This window comes from Typopeltis vanoorti, chromosome 22, assembly GCF_054136105.1.
Source record: "Typopeltis vanoorti isolate ZY-2024b chromosome 22, IOZ_Tvanoo_1.0, whole genome shotgun sequence".
NCBI classification, from domain to species: Eukaryota; Metazoa; Arthropoda; class Arachnida; order Uropygi; family Thelyphonidae; genus Typopeltis; species Typopeltis vanoorti.
Genome location: NC_143570.1, coordinates 86,453,915 through 86,479,669, shown reverse-complemented (window position 1 = coordinate 86,479,669; position 25,755 = coordinate 86,453,915). Strand labels below are relative to the sequence as shown.

The 25,755-nt window shown below is 39.1% G+C and overlaps 1 protein-coding gene across 2 annotated transcripts in view; it reads right to left on the bottom strand.

Annotated features, from left to right (window-relative positions):
- The window catches only part of LOC150094543 (putative polypeptide N-acetylgalactosaminyltransferase 9), a 668,509-nt gene extending 643,820 nt beyond the window's left edge, over nucleotides 1-24,689 (bottom strand). The window contains exon 1 of one of the 2 annotated variants that reach the window (XM_090412397.1): nucleotides 24,592-24,689. The gene's annotated coding sequence lies outside the window, so the exon portion shown is untranslated. The remainder of the gene's footprint in view (nucleotides 1-24,591) is intronic. The other variant, XM_090412399.1, reaches the window with a different exon arrangement.
- Nucleotides 24,690-25,755: the final 1,066 nt, after the last annotated feature.

Genomic DNA, 25,755 nt, shown 5'->3' with positions numbered 1-25,755 from the left:
GTAATTACTGACTAGGATTTGTTTCCTGATATAAAAGCGATCTTTTCAGATGGACTGTTATTATATCGCATAGAATTATACAATAATGGATTATTATTTAATTACATAAATAAACCTGCTGCATTTACGAAAACCTTGCAATAGCATAAGTGAAAATAAACGGATAAAGAAAACGTTCTGCCTTAGAAATAAGTCAGAATGCGGTAAATTCCCTTTTATTACCAGATGGCCTTATGTGTCATTAAATCATCCCCTAATTGCCGCCTTAATAATGAAACAGATACACGAAAGCAGCAAGATGAGATGCAGAACTTCTGTTTATGACGATCAAAAGTGACCCGCCAAGCAGCGATACATACGGTCGCTCGTGCGGGAGCTTCTGCCTCGTCTAATTACACAAGGGTGTCGTCATCGGCGTCTAGCGAGGTGCGGGAGTGACTGCGTAATTGGCACCTAGTTTCACGGATAGAAGCCTGAATACCGCCGGCCTAGCGGAAATCAAAAAAGAATTCAAAACGCAACATACCCTTTGATATTCAAGGTTAAATTAATCAACAACGTGCTGTTTACGGCAACGAAACAAAAGAACAGTATGGAGTTCCTGATTTCCCCAATAAACAAGTGAATGAAATGAAAAATAATGGAAAAATTGCTTAAGATCTGAAGTAGGATCGGAATGAGCTATCAATGGAGAGAGAGAGAGAGAGAGAGGGCTTATTATAGTGCTGTGAGCACTTCAGAATATACACGTGAAATATAAACCCTTAATATGCGTTTCTCATTTTTTTCAACAGGTGGCGACACCGAATTGGTCGTTATGGCATCCCAAACTACGTGGTGTCGAGCGATTCTATGGTTCTAGAATGCACCAAATTGACATTTATCGGAAGATCATCACTGCGCGCGGGAAGAAATGTTCGTCATACCGGACGGTAACCTGATGTTGAGAGCAATTCAGACATGGAAGTCAGTAAAGTGTTTCAAGTCCGCGCGGTTAGCATAGTGACTGTGCGCTTCGCAACCATGTGCCTGGTGAAGGAGTGTCCTAGGTTCGATTCCCGTCGACGACGTGAGGAGCTTAAGGATCTTCCTCAGCCATAGTCAAGTTAGTCGCTCTTGGGCGTAGGCAGCAGGGTTTTCTCCCCAGTTTATCTGGGGGTTTTCATCCCGCAAGTAGGCAAACCGGCCCCGTGAATACACACACAAATTGCAGTGAATACACACAAAATTATTATTGTCGTGAATATCGCCCTCAGGGATGCAGTAAAAAGTGATGAACCGGCCACATTAATTTCGTCGCGAACCACTCATTAGGGGACTCTACCCGTCCTAAAGGGATGACTGAGATCAATCAAAAAAAAAAAAAGTGTTTTAAGTTTAAATAAGGTGCCATCTTGCAACAATATGCTCGAAACCTTGTAACAATAAAAGAATCAACAATTAAAAAGAAGTATTGCGTTATTAAAAAATATTCTGTTAAAAATCGAATTAATGCGTAGAGATAATATTTTATTTGGGTTTAAGTGAAACTTAGGCAGGAAAAATAATAGGGAAAAAAATAATAAGAGCAAAATGAGTTTGGAGAGGGAAAAAAACTGCATGAAGGACCGCAGAGACCTTAAAATAAGAAAGAAGATCGAAAATGAACGGAATCAAAGGAAAATGGTAAATTTAGTCACAAAAGGAAAGACTGCTGCAAAAGAAAGCCGAAAGAATGTTTTTTGTGGGTTCCCGAATAAACGATGCTCGTTCTAGAAAAGAGCTTTCTTTCCCCGCTGTCTCCGTTCGTCTTCCGACTGTCAGCCGGAATCACACACGCGGACTAGAGGAGAGTCAACAGGGAGCTCAAACAGCCAGCAAGGGCTGTCTAAGTCCGGGGAGCAGCGGTCAGCTACAAATGACAAGTATTAGACGCCTCAGTTCCCCTGGGGATCCCTTCTGACGACATCCCAGCAGGCGTTTCCGAAGATATCTTCCAGATCTGGTGGCCGGCTCGCGCTTCTCCTTAAAGTAATATAATCAATAGATCTTCGTCTCGGAGCTCTGCTGCACGACATGAAAGAGGGCATAAAACCCCGGACGGACGGACGGACAGAATCCCTGTTGCTCGTTAAATCAAGTTTCGTCCTCCTACGTGTACGCAGCTAGTTAAGAAAAGGGGTTTGTGGGGTGTCGGAAAGGGAAAACTGCTCCGCAGTGGCCGTAAATAAGAGTCTTCATCCGTTTACTGATTGTGGGAGTTTGTTACTGAGTAGCGCGCTTGTAACGTGAGGGTTGATCTCGTCCGGATTCATTCACGTGAATTCGGATTCGCAATTAAAGATAATCAAACTTTCTAATAACTACAAGTAAGCAACGGACATTTATGGCAACCCCATGAAAAATAAAGCTGAAAGTGGAAAACTCCAGTGTCCTTCCGGTTCATAAAATGAGTCTTTCTTTCTCTCTCTCTCTTGAATAGAACGAACGTTCATTGATCGCCTCGAGAACAATCGTTGATTTGTTCGATGCGGTTTTTGCATTACCGATCTTTGCTGTGCTAAGACGCGCCCTAAACCCCCTTTTTTTTATATATATACATTGATTAACATTATATTTGGTCTGTGTGAGTTTTTTTTCGATCAGTGTTGCACAAATGTTTACTTCGATATCGTACGAATAAAGCGCAGTTTTTAGCTGACTGATTAGTGAACAGTCCGCTGTTCCAGTCGAGTTTACACCTCGGGTTCAGGCGCGTGTGCACACATCATAGATTATAGTCTTATCATCTCACACTACTCTGACATTTTTTTTTTTTTTAATCAGAGTATTACTGTTTTATTAAAACTCACTGGTGCATAAAGTTAGAAGATGCTTACGAGAGAAGGAGAAAAGGAAGAGAGAAGGGGGGGGGGGAAGAGAGTTTTGTAATACTCCTGTATTGAGACTCACCCTCTCACGTTATCTCTTGATCATCAGAAAATATCTTTTACTACGGAATGACAATAATTGAAAAAAAATAAACGAATCTGTTCAAGGAGGGCATTTTATAAACTGACTGCGCTGAAACAAAAATGTTTTTGCACCCCTCAAAAAACACCAGTAGGTGAACACTAACAAAAAAGGTGTTCTTGGTAAATTATGGCTGTGATGACAGTCTGTTAGTATCCTGTGCGGTTTGTCTGTTTTGCAGGGTGTCGTTTCTGGAGGAAGAATCCAGTTTAATGAGAACTCAACTAGGGGTTCGAACAACCAAGGTTTCTTCGATCAAGGCCATCGACGATACCGAAATGAACTGCGAGGAATTTTCCGAGGGAAAAAAAAGGATACGCCCAAATACAATCTCATTAGGGGATAGGTGTATATTTAAGAAAGAGTTGACGATCATTGCTGATTGCTCTTTACGTGCCGTTTAGTATGCAAGATCGGATCCTCTTCCGAAGATTTATCAATCAGAGAGAAGATCAGGTAATAATTCCGACTGGTTTACCGTAAATCATTCCACGCCCACCCACTTGTCTATCCTATACTTTTGCAGTTAGTCATAACACAATTTCTGTATAAGAAGAACACCCGTCTCGTATTTTGGATTTGTATTTATCATTTTAATCCGTAGATTAACACAACAGCCTCGTAAGGAATGGACACAAAACTACAAATTGCTACTCGGTGAATTTGACTGTCGGTATCATTAAGAACGCTGCGTCGCGTGTGTGTGTGTGTGTGTGTGTGTGTGTAAGAGAGAGAGAGAGAGAGAGAGAGAGAGAGAAAGAAAGAGATCCATATTTAAATAAAAGTGAGAAATAACTGCTTACATGATAAATATCTTTCTCTTAGTCGTATTTTTCTTAAAGCTGAGTTCATCAAAATGTATTCGGTACGTACTACAATAATTGAAAGACGCGATCTTCGAGGGGGGGGGATGGAGGGTCCACATGTTGCATTTCAATGCAGTCTGTTTCGTGATTTAAATAAATCTAATTCTTTTCCGATCTCTTTCAATTTCAGTTGATAGCGACGATCACACGACTTCGGTTTCGTAAAAATGAAGAAGCGAACCTTCTTCGTATTCGATTTCTGTCGAATCTACGATGAAATCGACAAGCTAAAAAGCCTCAACAGACTCTAAATTTGTCCGATTTATTAGTGAAGGTCACGCAACGAAAAGCGATGCGTGTAGATTGCGTATAATCAAGGGCCAGTAGCGATTGTCGTGACCCTAGTTCTAGCAAGACAGGAGTGTGTTTTATCAGAGATATTCCTGGAAAGTGTGCGGGGGGGGCACTAAGTTTGCTGTTGGTTTTTAGAATTTCCAAAAGTATACAATTTACTATCATTTTAAGAGCAGAAAATTATTACATTAAATAATAAAAATAATAAATAAATAATTAGAGACAATCGTAAAATGCCAAATTAATTTAAATTCAACCCAAAGTTGTTATCTCCAATCCTTTCGAAACGTCTACTTTGCCTAATTTTGCTCCTAAACTTGGTCAGATTTACACCAAAACTCATTAAATAATTACAAATACTAAATTTCATCGTAACCCATCCAGCCAATCATAGTTCAGTTGTTATATACGCAGCAGGCACAACATTCTGGTGGATCACTTACTGCAAACAGTTCTCGTTCAACTCATGCGATGACGTCACAATGCAAGAGTGCTATGATAAAATGTTTTTTTAATGATTGTCTCGGACCGTACTCGCAAATGGAATAATGCGCTCCATCGCTGTTTTCTCGGCTAAAAATCACTGCAGGAGCATTTCCACACTACGTCGACCGTCGTGAAAGGAAATTAAAGTTTCACGTGAGGCAGGTGCATCTGTAATGGCTTCCAATGTAGAATTTCGAAAGGGGAGAACTCTTTCCGAAACGGATTCCACCCGCTTTCTGTCTTCATTCAGACCCTTCGTAACCAAATTAAACTTCGCTGAGAATCATGGAGGCTTAAAATATTCCGATCCCATTTTGGCGCGTGTGTGCTGGTCGTGCCTTAAACTATTCAAGATCTTGCTAAAAACAGGGAAGTAAATGTGAACGAACGGAGGTCACGTTCCTACTAATCTGCCGCTTGTTTACTGTAGCATGTTGCGGCGAACGCTAATGAACGGGGGGGGCCGAACATGTTGCTGGTGACTGAGTGCACCCTTTGGGGGAACGACATCCACAAGGATAAATTATTGCAGGTGTATTTTAGCTCAAGTCCGTCCAGATTCCCGAACTTCGCACTCGGTTCTGGTGAATGCCAATTATGGAAGGTCGGGGTCACGTGTTAAAGGAAAATACCACGTGAATGACACTCGAAGGTTATTTGAAAGTAGGATTCACCTTTTTTTCAATAGCAGCTGGCAAACGTATGCCATAAATCCGAGAAGAACACGGAAGTGCTGATCGACAGCATATCTAAGAAGTCTTTTGTACGTCAGTACCAGGGGTTGGCGAACGCATTTTCTATTTTTATTAATTTTTATATTTTCATTTTCTGTTTCAGTTTTCCAAAATAAAATTTTGGAAAACTGAAATAGAGATTCCATTCGCTGAGGAAGTTTTTTTTTATCTTTTGAGACTCATCGAGTTCACATCGATCTTCCGCTCAAAGCGAACTCCCGCCGCGTAAAAGTACTTCGCTCCCAGATGAAAACAGTTCCTTGATCTTGCTCTTCCATCTCAATCTGTTCTTCGCTTATTTGTCGGCATGTTCCGCGCAAATCACATTTTCCGTACAAAATCCCACCGTTCACATTTCAATGGAAAAAAATAAAATAAAAATAAGATTTTTGTTTCCGGTAATAGTTCTTTATTCTTCCGCGTTTTATTTAGTTAGTCCTTAAATGCACTTCTTTCCGTATCGTCTTGAGTCCCTCTGATCCAACGCAAACGGAATTATCCGCTGCTTCCAATGCTTCCGCCATCACTTCCGCTTTGGTTTCGCATTTGTGTTTCGTTTAATCTTTTGTTGTCGATTTGTAATCCGTGTTTCTTTGTGCATCGGAATTCATTTGCATTTTCTCTGCGCGCGCGCGCGCGTGCTACTGACAAAGCCCTTTCAGAATCGACGAACTCATATGACCATCGTGGGCTTCGATTTTTAGGTTGCAATTCGACAATCGTCTTTCTTCCTGGTTTATTCTTCCTCTGAAATTTTATCCAAAACTTTAGTGGGTCGCTGTATATACCGCTTCCTTACCATTGGTATTGTCTTCCGTTCTTCTGAATACAATCTTTGGTGTCAGATTCATCGCTCTCTGTATCCAATCTCATCTCGCTTAACACAAAAGATCTTATTATCATGTTTATCTTTTGTCCGCTTCTGTTCCATTCTTGTCTTATGTACATACCAACATTCTGCAACCCAACTCCACACGCGCAGTTCCTTCGGTGTTATGAATCGCTGGATCAAGACATAACCTCTCTTTAAGACAGCTCCCTTGGTACCAGCAGAGATTCTGCATTTCAGATGCAAACAGATCTCGCTTGGCACGGTAATACAATGCTTTGCCCACAGATTGAACGAGTAGCATTCCTTTCAATTTTGGAAACAAGCAAACAGCGTTGGTGAGTTCATTTGTCTTCTGTCATCCCCATGTTTGTCTCTTCATAAGTAACTCCCGAATCAGTTTAATGTTTTTCTGCTTATCCGGAACGAAACTTTACAGATCAGTGGTTTGTGCAGAGGAATTTAATACGATACACGCCGCTGTTGACGATATGAAGTTCCTTTCATTCATTTTAGTAACAGTAATTCCACGATGGACTCCATGTTTGTTGTGTAAAGCGCTCTGATGTTCGTTAGGAGCACTTCTGCGCACCTGCAGGTCTCCGATGATGATAAACGTCATCTTCTCTGATGGATGTGTGACAACAGCATTATCTGTATATCATCAAGTCCTCAGTGATGAAGCTCAATACTCCCTCCTCGATACAATCCACTTATACACATTCAAAAAAGAGGACCGTCCAGAAGATACGAGACATTAGTGTCAACTTATGCACATGAATCTCTATAAATAATGTATAAAAAGCCATCTGTGTAAGCTGTGTAGACGTTAAATGCGTTGAAAAAAGCTTTGGGATATATGAAAGATTCCCAAATCCTTTATTTTACAGACCTCAATAGACCGTTCAGTCACTTTTATATTACAAACACCACGCTTTTGATAGACTTCCCCAAAATGTTAAAAATGAACACGAGTATTTTGACCTTTCCCTCCGCCACAACGTAGTGAAGATGGACGTGTGCGTCTCGGCCTCAACCCATTCTAGCCTCTTCCAAAAGATGCGTCACAGGTTTCAGCTCAGAAATGTGTGCGGTTCTCTCTAACCTCTATTTCGACATGTGGATTCTGCAGTAGCAGGTTGTCATGTTGATACTCGGTTGAAATAATTTCCACACCGTAAGCAAAACAGAACTATCGAGAATGCAAATGGGACATTCGTTGTTTCATTTTTTCCAAGAACTACAACAAGGAGTTCGAGTCCCAACAGGAGAAGGGAAGCATGCGTCCACTGTGTCCAAATACTGCTATTCCACTTGATTTGAAGGGCGCGTGTGTTTGATTCTCCGCTCTGCACCCCACATGAAATGGAACCCGAACATTGTTTAGAGCAGAGTTTCAAGACTATGTTTCGCGGAAAGTAAATAAGTATTCCGTGAAAAATTATCAAAATTGATACGAGCCTGGAATGGTTTTAAATGCTGCGACAAGTTCAAACATGTTTGAAAATCAGGCGCTCCTCACTTTGCGTGTGGATGGTACTATTAAGGCCAGCGGTTGGTACAGAGGTATCAATTCTTGGAAACGTGAGGTCACAAGCAAGGTCAATACGATGCGATGCGGTCCGGCACACCTGTAGTGTGCGCTGTCGCATTTTTGCGATGCGATACAGCCAGCTTCGGCGATAGTGTGCGCTTACCTTTACATTGAATGCGAGACCGATGATATTCGACTATAACGCAGGGGTTCCCTTAAAATTTCAGGATTTGTGAAGTGTTCCGTCGTAGGAAACGCTTGAGAAACGCTCGTTTAGAGGATGACAGCTGATGTGCACGCAGCAGTCTTCCCAAGGAAACAGAGACTGTGCAGTTTAGTACTTAATGTACGGGCACGAATCCCTATGGCTTCAGATGGCCTGAACCTCCTATTCAGAGAATCACTAACACGGGACAGAAAGACAGCGCGATCCTCTTCGAACTTTAAAATTTCTTTCAGGCAGTTCCTACAGTTCTACCAAAAATCACTGACGTGTTCTACTTTTTTTTTTTTTTTGTGAGTGTGGAATTTTAGTTTCTCTGAATATCAGTTTATTTGGATTAATTATAAAATCTTCAAATAAAATCTCCACACACACACACACACACACACACACACACACGTGTGTGTGTGTGTGTGTGTGTGTGTGTGTGTATCTCCATAATAAAATAAAATAAAATAAAATCTTCAAATAAATCTTTTAATTTAATCCTACAGAATATAAACAGTATTATACATATCGCATAATTTCGTATAATTTGAAAATGACTATGAAAAATTGTGACTTAACACACACACACACACACACACACACACACACACACACACACACACACACACACGAAAAAAAAAAAAAAAGATGGGCTGGACCGGCAAGGCAGATTTTATTAAAGATCCCATCACCAAATTTCATTCAAATTCGTCTAGCCAGGCGGAGTCGTGTCCAGACTATTCATCGCGGGGAAAATTCATCACAGAAAAAAATTCATCGCGCAAACTATTGATCGCTGAAAAAATTCGCTGAAAATGTTATTCGCTAGAAAATTGAAATGAATTGCATTGATATATGAAAAGTAAATGCAGTGCAAGATAAATTTCACAAAATATAATTTTATTATGTATTAGTCCGCGCAGTTAGCCGCTTCGCAACCATATGCCTGGGAAAGGAGTGTTCGATTTCCGTCACTGACGTGAGGAGCTTAAGGATCTTTCTCAGACATCATCAAGTTAGCCGATCTTGGGCGAAGACTGGAGGGTTTTTCTCCCCAGTTTATGTGGAATTTTTCCTCCTGCTAAGCAGGCAAACCCGGATACACTGGGAGGCATAGGCCAACCACCTTATCCTCGTATAACAGTTGCGTATTATAAGGAATAGAAACCCTCGACACCGTAAAGATCTAAGTTATGTATTATTTATTTAAATTTTCATAATATTTTTTTTACAGTGAAAGTAATATTTTATTGATTGGTGAGTTTCCTAATTTCTGTTTCGTCTTAAAATGCTATTCATTCTTACTTTGATACTACAGATTCTGTTGATGGAATATTAATATTTACAAATTTATAACCGCAACCGTTATACGAAGATAAGGTGATTGGCCCTATACCTCGCAAAATTATTTAAAATTATTTTCCTACGAAAAGTTTTTAATATTGGTAGTCTAGCGTTATTCTAAAGCGAGCCAAAAGCGCACATTTGTAGACACCAATTCAAAGAGCACACTAGTTGGTGAGTGGATAATGAAAAAAAAGGTTGCTAAAATCGCTGAGCAACAAGTGCTGGCTCTGAGTTACGTTGGGATGAGAGAAAACGTGGTAGGCGATGATAATTTCAGTTAACTTTAATCTGATTAATATACGCACAACACATTCCTTCTAGACACCTCGGGAAGTGTCGATCGGTAAGCAGAAGTGTAAGAATTTTATTTACTTACGTTATTAAATTACAGTTACGTACGCGTACATTTTATTTTGTTCGTTTATACTTAGCGCAAAAATGACTTAAATAATGTGCTGCCATCTCGTGTGAAAACGAAAGTAACAAGAGAATGCAGTTGGCGGTAAGTAACTCGAGAATTCTTTTGCTCGCATAATATTCTTGAAAGCTATTTTGTGTAAATTTAATGACCGCTTTGTATCATCTGAGAAAATTGTTACAGTCTTCCCCCGGTTTAACCTTGCCCATTAAGCGTAACAGGAAAGAAGCGCCACCACAAGATAATTTTAAATCAGCCGAAACAAATACAGCAGTTTTATCTTAAGGTAATGTGAACTTGATGCGAACTCGCAGCGTTTATCATCATTATAAGACACGAGTACATTTTAGCTTTAGCAGATACACACTCTTCCTCCGCTAGAGCAATAGAAATAAATTTTCATCCGCTAAATTATACGGGCTGGCTCAGCGAAAATAGAAAACGATAGGCTGGAAACCTCGCTAAATATTGACGATTACGAAGTTTAAATTAAGGTTTAAAGGCGATTCGAATCGTTCTGACCTTCCCTGATGTTCGTTTAATCAGGAAAAACATAAAAACCGTACATTTATATCTATGTTAAGCCCATGTTAAAGTTTCTGTCATCCGTTGCTTAAGACATTGTACTCGCAGAAGTTTGACTTAGAATGAACCCAGCGGTACACAACAGACATACTCCGAATCCAGCATTCAGATAGAGAAAACTGTGTGTGTGTGTGTGTGTGTGCATTAAGGATTTTTATATTGCCCGCATTAGTACTATAGATCGTACACATATAGTACATTAATATCGTGGATGGGCTAAGGCTTTTTTTTTCTGTATTATTTATTTTATTTTTTAAATATTTACAGGGGCAGCTCGTGCATAGGCACCGCGGAACTGCAGCACGCACCCCCAATTTTTCTCGATATATAAATATATTTATTAATTTATTTATATTTGCTTGTAATATTTAATTTTATCATCAACAATCCCATACAATTCTCTTATAAAAAATAATAAAAATCCATCTTGTAGCACTTAGGAGGGCGAAGAACTCTAGCAGCACTGTGTTTACCACAGTGTCATATTGCTACGCGCTCAAGCATATGCACGTCATAGTGAGATGCGAGTTATTAGCGTAATGCGGCACTGTCCGTCGCGCAGTTCCACTGTTGTTTATATGCAGTTTGCGCCAGTCGTAGAGTGTTGGTAGTGCTTATCGTGTTTACTCCGTCTCTTTAAATATTTGGACATTACAATCAAAGAATTTAATTGTAATGTCCAAAAATTGTAAATCCATTCTTTAATTACAATTAAAGGAATGGATTGTATTCTTAAGTAATTTTGAATTATACTAAACTGTATAATTTTATCGATAATAAACAATATTTTTTCATGTTTAATTTTTACCATAAGTTTGATATTTTATCCAAACACGTAGACACTGTACTTACAGTGTGTATGTATATTTCGAAAGTTGCAGCACCCCCACGATTTCAGGCCACGCGCCGCCACTGAATATTTATATAAATCGTAAACTCCGCTCTGAAACCCAAACATGGTCCTTTTTTTTTTTTTTTTCGATCCCTTTCAAGTCTCCAATCAGTGCAGCGATAGTCTTACAATCGCCTTCTATCTAAACACATTTACACACACCAAAACCTTAAAGGGATTCGAACCGGCAGCCTGTTGGTTGGATAGCCAGTACGTTACCCATTCGGTCAAGTAAGCCGACAAATAGATCTTATTAAACAGCCTACAGGGGACTTAAGGGAAGCATCGGCCAGCCAACGTATCGCTTATTACGTTTATTTCAATTCAAGCTCCAAAATGGCCAAAACGTAGTGTTTATATTTAATCGAACTCCAATGCGAATCAGTTTTGCCTTCTACAAACTATTTCGGGGGCTGATATTTGTCGAGAATAAGGCAGTTGGATATTGGAACGCACTCCCTTTTGAGACTGAAAAGCAGAATTGATCTCACAAATGGAAACTTAAGAAATATAAAAATCCAAAACTGTGAGCAAATTATAATTTTTCGGGAATACTTTGCTGGGCCTCGAATCCCGTCGTGGGCGTGGATGTTTGAGGTTTGAGATGAATTTCACCTCCCTCTTCTTGGAGGCTTCAAAAGTTCCATGTTTGGAACTTTTCTAGTGCTGGGTTTTCGGGGCTATGCGAAAAATAAATTAAAATACAAAAAATACAGTGCATAAAATAGAAAAAAATCTTTGACTCATCCACGATACAAATTGAACTATAGGTTTGCAAATAATCTTTCGTGGGTGGGAGCAACAACACAACAAAAAAAAAAAAAAAAAAAGACCTATCCGAAGTTGGTCAATATCCCTACAGCCAATGAATACGCGCATTTCATTCATTATAACAGGATGTCAATTGGCGCGTGTTCTTCTGTCTGCTTTATTTTTAAGTTGTTCACTTTAGAGGTTCGTTGCATCCTCTCAGGTGAGAAGAAGTTTTCTTTAAAAGTGTGTGTGTGGGGGGGATTTGTACTGCCGAATGCGCGGATTTATACAGACTTAAGCAACATATAAAGCTACCTTTGTGCATCTTTATACAGTTCCTGGTATACTCTAATAATCAGTTGATAATTTCGGAGTTCCTGACGTCTTCGACGGGAATCGAACCTGGGACACTCCTTCTCAGTCATATGGTTGCGAAGCGCACAGCCACTAGGCTAACCGTAGGGACGGTCATTTCAGTAGAACCTCGTTAGTGTGGCAACAAGGGGGGGGGGGTTGCTCCATTGAGTGGTTCTTTCGAGTTAAGGAAGAGATTGAAATCTAGATGGAGGATTCATGCCAGGACTATATGGGGAAGTATTTTCCATCCACACTTTTGAAATCCGATACTTCACGTGAAACATATGGTCCCGCCATATTTTGACCTCTTATTTTATGCTAGAAACGAATACACACACACAAAAAGTTCACACACGTGTTTTCTTTAAGTATTTTGTCATCCCACTAGCCACACGCATGTGCAGTGCACAGGCTGAACTTTTGAAGTAGCAATTAAACTCAGCGAGTCTAATACCCAGTAATGTGGAAGAAGCAAACTGAAAGGAAACGGCAACTTTTTGTCACATGACCATCTCTTTGGACGCCGTGTATTCGGTGAAATCCCTGCTGGAAGAAGTGGTAGGTCGCAACTCCTTTTCCCCACAGAATTAGTAGGACAATCACAGACATCCATGCCCACCGCAGGATTCCAACCGCAGCCTGTTGGTTGGAGTCCACCACTCGGACATCCAGGCTGGCTAATAATCTTTAGGGGGTGGGGAGGGAGAAGATTTCTTTGTATGAAACTAGACTAGATAAAATTAAAACTGAATAATTTTGAAATGATGAATGTAGAAACAATGAGAGGAGGGGAGATAGAAACAAAGAAAGAGAGAGAGAGAGAGAAAGAAAAGAATGAATTAAAAAGCTATGTGTTTTATAAAGCTGAGAAAAAATGGGCAATTTAGGAAGAAAAAGAAGAAAAGTAAAACGGACATTCGACCAGGAATCCAAAAGGCAGTCAACAAGAAGGATTCTGAAAAAAAGAGGTTGGAAGAAGAAGAACATGCGTAGATATAATGAGGTGTGACAGATGGTGCGGATCTGAAAATGATGAAAAGATTGTTTAAGCCTGCCTTGATGAATTTGCCCAATTTAAACCAAAATGTAAATGCGGAGATAAATTTTCGCATAAAAATCTCCAATACCAAATTCGTCATAAATCTACAAGAAATAGACGGCCGAGAATAGCAAAGGCCAGTAAACTTGCTGGACGAGGACAATCTTAACGCAAGTCGCAGCGTGTATCGGAAATAAGACTGACGAATCTTCTCTGAGCGTGCTGCCAATTAAATTATGCCGAGAAGACTGTTAATTACGGCAAGCTCCAGTGCTTTGTTTGAGCGAACTCTTCGGCCATTTTCCGTCCCAATTCTGTATTCCAGTCGCTTTTATTTCTAAGCGTATCAAAAATGATTGCTTGCCATTTGACATTCAATTAAATTTCTTTGAGATGAATGCTTCTTAAGCACTGCCCAGATTTCTTAGACTTTTCGTAATATTAACGCATTTTATTATTTCTGGGCCATGAGATAAGTCGCAAGTCGTGTGAATCACAGTCAGTCTGTAGAGTAAGCGCTGAATTACCGAGACTAAGTCTCAGTAATCCGTTTATTTGCTTCCAGCACGCCCAAAACACGTGACCAGAATTAACAAGACCGAGTTGGTTACTCTAAACGGGATTATAATAAAATAACAGAGAAGGCAACATAATAAACAGTTGTTTCACATATCGTAATTTTATTTTAGGTCCAAATTGTGACGGGCTAAATAAATCTTAGCGTCCTATCAACCGTGAGTAACCTACGAAGCGTGAAGGCGCTCTTCAAAAGATTACTCAGTGAATAATTATTAGAGCAGCTGCTGCGTCACACGCAATATGAACGAACTTTTTTTTTATCAACTCTCATCGGTAAGTGGGATTAGGAAGGTGCTGTCGAGTCTTAATGGCCCGATCTTTCATTATTAGTGCGTGTTGTTTCCACTATGCAACTCCCTAATCCGTATTTGCGTTTTCTTTGCTGCAGCATCGGATAAAAGACGGCAATGCCAATTAATGATCTGAAATTATCCATCAAAGAAATCGATACAGCGAAGAAAGGATGGAAAAAGAAACAGCGGGTCAAGGATATAATTGATATTCGCGGCATTCTCCTTGTTAGGCTGCGGAGATTAAAAATCAATCCCGCAAAAGTTTTCTTGCTGTTTTGAGCAATTCCGCTGTGACTAATAAATATTTCTCCGTCCTCCTTCGACTGCTGATAAATTATCAGTCTGATGGAATGCAGATGAAGTTTTTTTTTTGTTTGTTTGACAGTCGGCCATTAAAAAAAGCGCACAGTTTGCATACCGAAGTAATTCTCTGATCACAGCCAACAAATCGCTAATTAAAATAAGTCAAAACGAAGCAAGAGATTCGCTATTTTAAGCAATTGACACTGCATAGTTTTCTATAACTTTTACGCATCGATTCTTCAAGGCTCGACTTTGATCCTCGCGTAAAACTGCTATTTTTACATTGTTAAAACAATTCGATTGTTATCTGCGATTGTAACTTAGCCATTATTCTATTTCCATAACAATCTACCTTTGTAAGAGGAACAACAATTCAGAGAAGTTACTGGAAGTCCAGAATTTAGTTGTTTTTTCTTTGTAAATCCCATTCAAGAAATGTTGCTATTCCTACATTAATACAGCTCGTGTAATAATGCACGACAATTCGCCAACCCTGCTCAAAGCACCTATAATTTCTCACCACATAAGAAACCGACATATGCGCTGAAAGATTATTGAAAAGAAAAAAAAAAAGAAAGAAAATAACGACATAATAATAGATTTCTGGGCTTGTGCTGCATTTGGCATGAGTCGCCTTAGTGTGGCTACGTTATATACGATCACGAGGCGGACCAAATGTTTGTTTTTTTATTAGCGAGTGATTTCATTACAATTTCCGTGACTAACAGCACTGTTTCGAACAAGATTGAGGACCTCCTCAGAGGGATAGACAGAAACTACTTCGAAACCGTTGGATCTCTTTCCAGGCTATACAGGAGCCAACTTCGAAAATAATGATGGCGACCTAAACGTTGAATCTACAATCTATTGCGGAGAGTAAAGACTAACAGGAGTGGACGATAATTCAAAAGATAAATCACTATGAAACAGAAAATGTACACGTCACTATCTTAAGATAGTATAGAATTAGCAACAGAATCATCTAATTTTGTAGGATAACACCTTTAACTTCAATGAAGTCATTTATAAATTACGAGATGTATTAGTAAGCACGTATAGTGGGTTCTGAAGTAGGGAGGAGTGATGAGATAAAAGATTAAAAACACAAATTTTACGCTATTAAATGTTTGATGTGTTATGAATTTCTACTGCAGAAATGTATCCGAAATTGAATTGCAGTTTCGTTTTATTCTGCAGAGAACTGCATCATAGAAATGCACATTCTTTTAATGTCAATTGAATGATACTTTTTTAATGATGCAATTGGATGCATTTATTTTTATGCAGGTGGTATCATAACAGTGACAACCCTGCAGTGCATGATTACGTACTTGACGGCACATCTGCAACTTTTTCTTGCTTTGTCTGACGGGCTCAAGACGTGGCTTCGAAGCCGCCGGTAGTAACGTACTCTAAGTAGGTTGCCACGTGAAGTCGAGTCAGTTGCTTTCTCCCACCATCCTCACTGACAGGGATAAGGGAATGATCGGTGCATGTCCTACTTGATAAGCTGCGCGTTTCACATGCTGTACTACAACGGACGAAAAAGTCAGGATTATTTCCATTTTTTTTATTTTTTATTCTTGTGAAGTGTTCTCCTGCATTGTTCCGTGCGGTCTTACAGCATCATGACAAACTCTCGACAGTTTTAAATAAAAATAAATAAATACTGATTATAAAAAAAAAACTGTAAATATGAAATATAATTTTAATATATTTTTGCATTTTTTTTTAATAAATCGAATAAATTCAGTATTCGAAATTTTGAATTTCAGTAGGTAGGTATACAATGATTTCTATATACACATTTGCACAATAAAACGTTCATGAATGAATTTAAAATTATAATAATATTCCCCCCCCCCCCAACTAGACAGAAAAATCATGATCAGTAATCTGACCAACCTTTTATTATTTTTTTTTAAGTTGGCACACGCTAATCTAAGGATAATGTTATTCGCATTTTTGTGCTGAATAAAGCAAGGTGAAGGTGGGATCACGAATATCTTTAATGTCGGCAGAATGATCATCCAGAAAACGTAAACATAACGCGTATGAAATGGGCGGAAGAATACATTAAACGGAAAAATTATTCCAACAAAAGAAATGAAAGGACAAGGTTGCACTGATAAATATTCACCAAGGGACTATAACAGCGACGCATTAAACAGTTTAACCAAGTCGCTACTTTCGCAGTGCGTATATGAAGAAAAACTGCACATTGAAAAGAACGCACTACGCATATCGAAGTAGAATTACTTGTTTTGCAAGAAGGATGTTTAAACATCTCGTATGTAATGCAATAGGTAGTATGGTCAGCGGCAAATGAAAACAGCAGCAGCAAACAGGACAGCACTTGCTACATACAAGGTAGCACTTTGAACCAATGAAGGGTCGTAACAAATGGGGGATTATTTCGGTGGGTTCTCTAATTGAACATAATTAGATATGGGGAATGTATACTATTACATGACATTAAAAATTAAATAATACATTTATTGGTTATAGTTTCACATAAAGTAAACTTATTATAAAGAAATGTTTCTTGCTTTTGGAAGTGCGGACCAAGATTGTGAGAGTCGCATATCGTTTCTTCTCTTCCACGCACAAACCACCAACCAGCCTTTACATATATTTCTTCAGTGACATAATCAGTACCGTCGACAGGGTGTAGCATAGACGCAGCCTGCCCCACTGCGGCGCTTAATTAAGGGGGCTCGTTTGGCCATATTGCGGTAGGCACCGTATTGGTGCAACAAGATATTTAGAATCCGATGTAGACGCAATAGATTTATTTGAAGAATTAAAAATTCTCTCCAAAATGATACGAGAGAAAAGAGGTCCTCACCAAATTTTGTCACATATAACCAAAATCTTGTAGAAATTTATCCCAACTCCCTGAGGATATTGTTAACAATTCCTGTTAGCGTAGCAAGTGCGGAAAGAAGTTTTTCCAGGCTTAAACTGATTAAAAATTATTTGCGAACAGCAATGACCCAAGAAAGATTGGTTGGTCTAGCAACTACATCGATAGAGGTGGACATAGCTTATAATTTAAATTTAGAAGAGTTTATAAACAGTTTTATTGTGCCATATCCCCGTCGAGCAAACATTTAATTAATATTATTATGTGATCGTTTTGCATTAATGTTTCTCTTGTAATACAAACAAAATAGCAATCGGAGATTTTCTTATATTTCCGTCTTATAATTTATCATGGGCGATATTTAATTGTTTGCCCCAGGGCACGATCTAATCTGGCGACCACCCTGGACATAATTCATCATCCCAACTTGGGACAAAAGCTGTTTCCGGCATAAATCGACAGCGCCAATAGTTTGTTTGTTTGCCATTGTCAGATATAATTTTGATTCTCTGGAAACGGTTTGCCCGTGATACGCCACAGGAAGTGACGTATCACGAATAAGACATCATTAAATTAGTATTGAAGACTCCGCGTATTGTCACGAACCTCTCACTCACCCTCGTTTGACTCATGAAAGTCGTACCGTTCCTCGTTAAATGTCAAACGTGCAAGTTATGTTCTCCGAGGGGTTACAGAAATGACGGTTTCGAGTTCAAAAGTAGTCAGCTTTTTGCACACCAAATAATGCACGTAATCTCTGTGGAGAAGTACTTCAAGCAATGGAATAACGCATGGCTACCTTATCACTAGAAGCACATTTTTGTGATATTCACTCCGAGGAGTGCTTCAAACAGTGAATATCACAAAAAATGTGATAAGGAAACGAATTATCAAAAAGGTAGGACTCTTAGCGGTTCGTAACTTCTGTGGTTCATGTCTGAATCCATTAGGTGGGAATTTCACGCTAAAGAGACTGCTGGATGGCCAAAAAGAAACTGCAAGAATGAGAAGAACGGCTACCTGTTGCATTAAGAACACACACACACACACAAAAAGAATCCAAGTTGCTGTCAGTTTGCAATTTCTAATCTTTGAAAAGACAAAATATTGGGATGCTGCAGTCGATTTAACCAACCGACAAGTGCAAATTATCATGATGAGGAGAGCTAGAAATACGCACAAGAACGTGTTAAATAAAGGAGGTGTATTTCGTCTACACGACACGAAATACTGAGGCAGAATGAAAATTCAGAAACTGTCATCTCTGTTAGCTAATGTAAGAAAGGATGAGGATTGAAGAAAGGAAGTGCATAAACAAAGAGGCTGAACTCTTCAGGTTCGCCTGAAATAAGGAGAAAATATATAATAAATGTCACGTATTTAAGAGAATTTTCCACGGAATGTGCTAGAAACAGCAAAAGCCAACACACAAAAATGTCAAAAATCATTCATTTAACTGAAAAGTTTTACGCAACGATGACCTTTAGAATTAGATTTCCACAATGGACAGCGCCCCCTGTACTGCATGTGCAGAGTGATTAAACAAGACCAAAAAGCTTTCGTCTCTATCCGATGCTAGGATAGAAGTTCTTGAATTCAATTTCTCATTAGGTTCCCATCGATGTGCTACACCGAAGGGAATACATTTCAATAATTGAAAAACAAACAAACAAACAAAAAAAAAAACGAATGAAGTAAAATATAGGCGAGTATCTTAAAAGGAACATGCACGAAGGTTGATCAAATATATCCACGGGACATTTTTTTAAGAGGGTATCGAAATGACAACCGCGTGAGACAGCAACAACCCCCAACGCCACCTGCAGAAAATGTGGCAACAGTCGGGGAGCTGATTATTTCCCTCTTTGTTGCAAACGCTGAAGAAGTGAAGTATCAATTTCTGCTAAATTTATAACTACGACGCTGAAGAGGGGAGGAGATAACAACCGACGAAAGCAGGGCGATCTCTTCCTTTGAGTGCGTCGCCAGGTTCCCCCCGGACCCGATCGTGAATCAGACACAGCGATTCTCCTGTGCCGCGGGGATACAGTTCGCCGGCAACGGCTTGACAAATGTTCTTCCAGCCCTTCCTACACCATGACAATGAGCTGTGCCATGCAGTCGTATGTACGGTGCAGGAATTCTTAACCAAGGGACCACTTCCCCCTGACCCCCCCCCCCCCCACACACACACCAAACCAACACTTGCCTTATCAGTTCGTCCGGTGCCCTGTTTCTTCTCTTTTTCTGAGCAACCCGGGGGGGGGAATTATTTCAAGACTTTGTCATGATGCAACTGAAATTTGTCGTCTCAAAATTGACCCCCCAGAGAGACATTTGAACGGAAGGAATTTCTAGAATTAAGGCACTCAAGCAGAAGAATTGTCCAATAGTTGTAACGTGCTTCAGATTTAGTGTCCAGGATATTTGAGATCAGCTCTTGTAGCAAGTCTGGTAAAAGAGATTTTTCGGGTGGTTGGAATCAGATTCGAACCAGTTTAGTGAAATCTCTCTTTCATTTCTGCATTATTATTATTTTTTTCTTTCGTTTTCAATATGCCGAATATAATTTTTCAACCTTTAACGATTTACGGGGCCGTAGCATTGTACAAACGATTTCGTACGTGTGTCAGATTTGGAATATAGGACCAAGGGGATGGAGTTGTTTCTTCCTCAGGTATCTGAATAATGTCACTTCGTTCAACTTTTTAAGACAGCCGTATTTTTTTTTTTTTTTTTTTTTGAGATCTGAGAATTTCCGCACGGCTAGACCAAAATGGAGGGAAACATTGTAAAGGGGAGGAAAGGTGAAATGTATCACACACACACACCACCCCATTATATGACCTATCTTACATGTATAAAAAAAAAAAAAAAAAAGAAAGAAAGATAAGTGAAGAGGACGTTGGCTGCAATTTAGAAGGTGGCTGACATTATTGTTTTAACTATAAACAGAAACTCCCCTTCTGGAATTCGATCAACATCATGATGGGAAAACAGCAACCCCCATTTATTAAAAATAATCTCGGCCGCTTCTAAACTGCAGCCACCCTCCCACTATTTTTTTTCCCGCATTAATTTGTCCCCACACTCCATGGCACCGACATACAATGGCCTAAGGCGAAGTGCAGCTATTGAATAGTTCGTTCTTTACCCATAATTCACTTATGGCCTTCAGGTTTTACATTTTTGGTATTCTGCAGAATTCAAAAATATATCGGAAAAATATTTCCACGATAGGAAACAAATCAAAACACATTTATAGAAAAATGCACACTTACAAGAAATCATTCTTTGACTAGTCAACGAGAAATGATTGTAAGCTGGGTAAGGCTACGACTGACCGCACTATATTTACCAAGCAAATATATGCTGGGTAAATATGTTTTTACCAAGCAAAGATTCACCTGTTTGGTAAAAACTAACTTCTAAATGAGATTAACTCTCATTCAGTTAGAAAGCTCCTTATAATGGTTCTCATCACGACGAGACACCCCCACCTCCCCTTTCGGGTCTTTTCCAACTGGAGCGTTCCCTGCAGCGTAATCCAACTATTCAGTCCACTAGCGCGCGCGCGTACACACACACACTCCATTTAATTCGTTCAGCAAATATTAGATTCATAGAAAGAGTGTAGAACTTCATTCGCTAAACACGGTTTCCATTCTATAAGCAGTTGTTTATTTCTGTAAGTTATGAAAAAAAAAACTATTGATTAGAAAGCTCTTTCATAATTAATTTCTTTTGTTAAGTGGATACCAAACGAGTGAATCTATTCAAATAGATACGGAGAAGTCTAGAAATATTCCATTAAAATGCATCCACTTGTCTTTCTGAGTCGAACAGCCTCTTAACAGAACCGCTTCAGGAAGTAGATTTATTATTAAGATTAAGAATCTGCATACGAAGATTTTTCAGATCTTTATAATTCTTTCAGTTTTCTTTTAAAGCAAAACAAATACTAAAACTGAACCAAACATTCTTCGCAGTTCTTTCGATGGAATCAGATCAAAAGAAAAGAAACGATCTGTCTTTTAGATCAAGGGTTTTCTAGTCTCTTAAGACTGCAATAGAAGTCGGAAGATCCTTGTTTACACATTTCTAACCTTTAAAAGCAAAAAAGGGTGATTTGGAGAACCGGGCGAAGAGAAGTCTCACTGGCTAAGAAACAGAATAACTGAAATAAACCCAGTGTGCGGAATTCACTTTTCCAGACAGCAAAGCTGAGGGTGATAAGGAACAATAATCGTTCCCCCCCCCCACACACACACCCCATTTCTACAACGATCAAGATTGGTCGAATCACTTTCTGAGTAAACAGCGCGTTCTGTATTCGAGTGGCGCACGTAACTGGCAGGCAAAGAATGGCCGCTTGCTAAATAAACACGATTTTCTCTCCGAAATTCTGCCTGTGAAAATATTGAAGCCGCCTTTAAAGTTTCCTTCTGTTTTCGCCATTTTATTAAAGTTATCGGAACTGCGCAGGAAGATCTGACTTGTTGCCGGAAAGTAAAATTTTGGAGTTCGCGTTCAGATTTATTTATTTTCTTTACGTGTAACCAATGTGTAGAGAAAAGGCTCCTGTGATTTTTATTTTACGGAAGCACTTTTTTGAAAAAGGGAAAAAAATCAGAGAAATGTTAGTTTAAACTACATTCTTATTGTTGGCATTCAAAGCCTAAAATAATTACCAATCAGAACGTTGGGATTAGCGAACGTGGAAAGAAAAACTCTTCTCCCAGTAAATATTTTTCCACAGAATTTATTACGTGATAAATCGAAAAGAAAAAAAGTGTAGATTCGTTCTGGTCGCCTACTGGAAGAACTTTCTCCTGGCGAAGGTAAGAAATGATCGTGGCATCGCTGCTACGCTGTTGGAGGGAGGCAAGACGGCCCACGCTGTCTTCAAGCTTCCCTCAACCTCATCCATGCAGAAGCATCTCAAAACAAAGCAACGTGGCCCAATGCAGCGGGACTGTATGCTCATTGTTTGGGATGAGAGCATCATGGCGCACGGGGGGGGGGGATGAGGCACTGAGCATAACCCTCAAAGACATCACGGGAAACAATGGAATGATGGGGGGAGATTCACCGTGCTGCTGGCTGGAGACTTCCGGCAGACTCTGCCAGAAGTGCTAGGGAAACTCGAGCTGACGAGGTTAAGGAGTGCGTCAAGGCGTCGTATCTATGGTCCCTCATCTGGAAACTCTCTCTCAGGAAGAACATGAGGATCCACTTAAGAGGCGAGTCTTCGCTGGGCAATTCTCTGAACTCCAACTCGAAATGGAGGACGGAGAGTATCCCGAGTCCGAGGGAAAGGTGACCATCCATGCAGGCTTTGGCTCAGTAGCGATGACCCTAGCAGACTGCACAGCCAAGATATACCCTGATATCGCCGATATCGTGGACTGGCTGTGTGAGCGTGCCATTCTGAACCGCAAGAACGACAAGGGCTGCTGTCATTAATGACACTCTGCTTAACTCGTTCGAAGATGGGGGGGAGGATGGAGTACAGGTCTGTGGACCCGGTGGTACAAACGGATGACGCCTTCCCCTACCCCGTGGACTTCCCCAACACCCTCAATCGTCCTGGCTTCCCAGCACACAAACTTCCCCTCAAGGTGGGGGCACCAGTGACGATGCTGCGGAACCTCACCCACCCAAACTCAGCAATGGCACCAGGCTGCGAATGAAGGCCCTCGAGAGGAACGTCATCGAGGCCACAGTGTTCACCGGCTGTGCTCGGGGGGTATCAAATTAAAGGGAATTTCAACCTGAGCGTGAATGTGGTGTTGGTCATGTCATTGGATGGAACCATGACTTTTAATAATTACAGTGGGTTGCCTGCGATGGGGTAGTTGTGCTAAATTTAAATTGTTCCTTGCAATCAGATGAAAGTTTATTGGAGTTAAAATGGATTTATAGTAGTTAAATACCTTAGCGAAGCACGGGCATCACTCTAGTAATGAATAATTATGGTCAAGTTAGTCGGTTTAAGAAGGAGGTGGCAGGGTTTTCCCTCTGGCAGAGTAGGCAACCAGTCTTGCAAAACATGCCCGAGGTGTGAAGCCACCTTTCGCGGTGAAACCTTAGAACTCTGTCGAAGTACCAAATAATAATATTTTTATGACATAATTATCTCGATTATCATTTCAAACAAATTACATCTATAGTAATAATAATGCCATCTCTCGAAATGCAAATTATGGGCTGTATTTTATTTTGTTATTATTTTATTTATTTATTTTTTAATTTTTGCACGGTTGCAGTTTTTCTTTCTTTTTCTTTTTCTTCTTCTTTTGAGCTATACTCTTTCTGCTATTTTATCTGCTAATTCCATCCAAACGCGATATAAAATTTCGGTGTCTTCTGCTACAATTTTGAAATATTTTTAATGGAGTTAATTAACGGGTCTGAAAGAGACGTAACAAGACGCGAGACATTTTTTCATCCTAATTTAGCTCTACAAAAGACGGAGAACTAGTTAGTAAATTACGAAATCCTGTATCACAGAAGTGGAGTAAGACCCAAGAGATTTTTTATTTTATTTTATTTTTTTTACTTTTATTATTATTATTCCTTTTATTTATTTTTTTTTTTTTGAAAGGGAAAAATTAAAAAAAAAGAAGGGAAAAACGGAATAAGTTTTTATGGAGCTATGTTCAAATGAAAACAAATTTGTTATATAAAAAACAGTAAGTGAACTACAAAGGGTGATCGAAATGCTAAATAACAATTTAAATAAACAACGACATTTTTTTTTTAAATGTAGATTTTTCAAAAGCGAAAAGCACCTCTTTTTTTTTAATCTTTAGTTGTTTATTTTTAATTTAATTTATATATTTCCTCCATTATTTAGTTTCCTGCAGTTCAATTTTTACTAACATTCAGCTGAAGTATTAAAAAAATTATTGTCATTTTTTATTAGTTTCATATTTCGTATACTGGAGATAAAAGGCAGTGTTTTGCTATTCATTACACTGTTCGTTAAACTCATTATTGAAAATGCACAGTTCAAAATTAACAAAAATGTGTAATTCCATGAATAGAATTACGTAGAAAGGAATGGCTATTTTAATATTATTAACAGCTTAAAATATTGTTTATTTAACGATGTGTTTTTATGTCGATTTTCCATCAAGTCTCCAACAATTAAATAAAATATTAATATCACCAAAATTTATTGCACTATAATCTCATTAAAAGTTACTTACCTCTATTAGAGAATGAACGGTTAGCTATTTCAATAACTTCTTTCCCAAACAGTTGTTTTTCCTCGTTTAACATTTTAATTTTATTTCATAAATCCAAAATATTTTCAATCAATATAACCTCAGTAAAAATAATCTCGGCCGCTTCTAAACTGCAGCCACCCTCCCACTATTTTTAATTTTTGCACGGTTGCAGTTTTTCTTTCTTTTTCTTTTTCTTCTTCTTTTGAGCTATACTCTTTCTGCTATTTTATCTGCTAATTCCATCCAAACGCGATATAAAATTTCGGTGTCTTCTGCTACAATTTTGAAATATTTTTAATGGAGTTAATTAACGGGTCTGAATTAACGGGTCTATATAAACACAACAAAAGCAGACGAGTTCTTATGTATTGACTATGAACTTTAGTAACTAGGCACGTGAAGCAACAAGGCACGTGATACCATAGCAACAGTCTTCTGGTGCCAGCTAGTATCAAGGTATTAAACACAACAATTGAGAAGTGCGTATCATAAACTATATAACGAAACTTGAATTATTTACCATGAAGCAAAACTGTATTTGATTTTTAATTTCGGCTAATATTTCCAGATTTCGTGTAAATATGTTAAACAATTTAGAATCTCATTCTTTATGATTTAACATGCATAGACGTAATGATTTATGCCGGTTTTTGTAGATACCTTTAAGTATCTTATTACAGTTCCTTCCCAGTAGCATTGCTATTATCAGCCATTCAACATCACTGCAGTTATTGAATCACTAGAGGCTTACGTAACATATCAACTTCTTTCCCCCGCGCCCTTGAAGCAACGGATTGTTGTCTCTTCTCATGTAGCAAGTTTCTGGATATCCCCGAATGATGTTACTTTAGGTTGTTAAATAGACATATCACGCAGTAAGCGGGATCATTGCAGTTGCTGTTCTCACGAGATGCGTCACTAGGATAATTGTCTTAGCTTTTAACGTTACGTAGAATATTTATTGTCCCTCATTCACATAAATTAAATCCCTGTGATCAACGTAAAAATACGCACAGAAGCTAAAGAATTTGGCTTCTCATTATTACTTGAGCGAAACACAAAAGCCCATTCCGCTCAGATTTACCGTGATTCGTCTCCCTAAGGTCATATATCCGTCACATCAATTGGAACCTTCCTTGTCCA